Here is a 2,500-nt window from a genome sequence, read left to right on the forward strand (position 1 = left end):
GACAGGCTTTTCATTATAAACTACAATTGTTTTGCAAAAGAAATTATGGCTATCGTTAGATAACCCTCACTCTTTGTTGCATTGGATAATGAAAGATGGATGTATGAATGAACGAATGTAATGCAAATTAGAATCATGTTGCAATGGCTAAATGTTTGCAATAAACATTCACAATTGCGACTCTAATGCAAATACAATTCAATTGCATTCACCATATTAGCATCTACAATATCACTATGCAGAGTGTTTGATTGTTTGAAGGTTGTATTTCTCTTATAATAAGAGGGTAATACGTTAATGATCCTTCCGCAGATTCACCTACGGAAACCTTGTTACGACTTTTACTTCCTCTAAATGATCAAGTTTGAACATCTTTCCAGCACAATCCGACCACTAGTTTCCCAATGGTCTGGATTGACCAGTCCGAAGTCCTCACTAAATCATTCAATCGGTAGTAGCGACGGGCGGTGTGTACAAAGGGCAGGGACGTAATCAACGCAAGCTAATGACTCACGCTTACTGGGAATTCCTCGTTCATGGGCAATAATTACAATGCCCAATCCCCATCACGAAATGGGTTCAAGCGGTTACCCACTCCTTTCGGAGCAGGAAACAGTATGCACGATGACCACTTCAGTGTAGCACGCGTGCGGCCCCGGACATCTAAGGGCATCACAGACCTGTTATTGCTCTGTTTCGTGCGGCTGCGAGCGCCGCTTGTCCCTCTAAGAAGTCCTTACAGTGCTACAGCATCCTTACCCTAGCCAATTCTGTAGGCTAATAGCAGCAGAGCCCTCAACAGCCGAAACCATCAAGAGATACTACCACCCACAGGTTGACTAAGGGGGAGTACTGCAGTGTAAACTGCAAGTCTATTTAGTAGGCTAGAGTCTCGTTCGTTATCGGAATTAACCAGACAAATCACTCCACCAACTAAGAACGGCCATGCACCACCACCCACTGAATCAAGAAAGAGCTCTCAATCTGTCAATCCTCTCAGTGTCCGGGCCGGGTGAGTTTTCCCGTGTTGAGTCAAATTAAGCCGCAAGCTCCACTCCTGGTGGTGCCCTTCCGTCAATTCCTTTAAGTTTCAGCTTTGCAACCATACTTCCCCCGGAACCCAAAAACTTTGGTTTCCCGGAAGCTTCCATTCGAGTCATGAAATTAGTTACTCAGAATGATCGCTGGTTGGCATCGTTTATGGTTAGAACTAGGGCGGTATCTGATCGCCTTCGAACCTCTAACTTTCGTTCTTGATTAATGAAAACATTCTTGGCAAATGCTTTCGCTGTAGTTTGTCTTGCGACGGTCCAAGAATTTCACCTCTAGCGCCGCAATACAAATGCCCCCGTCTGTCCCTCTTAATCATTACCTTGGATTCTTAAGACCAACAAAATAGAACCAAGGTCCTATTCCATTATTCCATGCAAGATCATTCAAGTTAAGGTAGTGGTACGCATCATATAGATGGTTGACCATACCGTTTTTAGGCACCTCTTTCGAGATTTTGGACGCCTGCTTTGAGCACTCTGATTTTTTCAAGGTAAAAGTCTCGATCGCTTGAATCAACACTCGGTAAAGAGCATTGATAGCAAATATCGAGCAATTTTCTGTCTAAACACTATGAATGTAACCACCAGGAAAGAGGAATGAAGGTTCAAGCAAGCATCCGTAGACACAAGCAAGAAACCTAACATCACCATCTAACCCTTTAATCAGTGGACCCCATAGGTTCGACTGAAATCCAACTACGAGCTTTTTAACCGCAGCAACTTTAATATACGCTATTGGAGCTGGAATTACCGCGGCTGCTGGCACCAGACTTGCCCTCCAATAGATCCTCGTTAAAGGATTTAAATTGTACTCATTCCAATTACGGGGCCTCAATAGAGTCCCGTATTGTTATTTTTCGTCACTACATCCCCGTACTGGGATTGTGTAATTTGCGCGCCTGCTGCCTTCCTTAGATGTGGTAGCCGTTTCTCAGGCTCCCTCTCCGGAATCGAACCCTAATTCCCCGTTACCCGTTACAACCATGGTAGGCGCATAACCTACCATCGACAGTTGATAAGGCAGTTGCTTGAGGGATACATCGTCGGCTCAGAGGCCATACGATTTGCTCAGTTATTCAGAGTCATCACAAGAAATGCAACCGAAGTTGCTAAGATCCCCACTGCTAGTCCTTAGACAGCGACCGAAATCACTGAACAGGGTTCTAGGTGAATAAGAATCATTGGTCTTGTACTAATAAATGCGATCCTTCCGTCAGCAAGCTGAGGTTGGAACACTTGTTCATGTATTAGCTCTAGAATTACCACAGTTATCCATGTAAAAAAGAATATCCGAGGAACCGTAACTGATTTAATGAGCCATTCGCGGTTTCACTTTATAAACAGTATGTACTTAGACATGCATGGCTTAATCTTTGAGACAAGCATATGACTACTGGCAGGATCAACCAGGTAACTTGATGTTTTAGCAAAGTAAAATGCTAAACAAG

General features: G+C 43.8%; 1 non-coding gene across 1 annotated transcript; it reads right to left on the bottom strand.

Annotated features, from left to right (window-relative positions):
* Positions 1 to 295: 295 nt before the first annotated feature.
* LOC149092734 (small subunit ribosomal RNA) lies at positions 296 to 2,465 on the bottom strand. Its single transcript, XR_016200680.1, has one exon. It is a non-coding gene; the product is annotated as a small subunit ribosomal RNA (ribosomal RNA).
* Positions 2,466 to 2,500: the final 35 nt, after the last annotated feature.

This window comes from Tetranychus urticae, unplaced genomic scaffold, assembly GCF_039701765.1.
Source record: "Tetranychus urticae isolate SD_2017Ah unplaced genomic scaffold, NJAU_TeUrti_SD_1.0 Scaffold_6, whole genome shotgun sequence".
Classification (NCBI taxonomy): Eukaryota; Metazoa; Arthropoda; class Arachnida; order Trombidiformes; family Tetranychidae; genus Tetranychus; species Tetranychus urticae.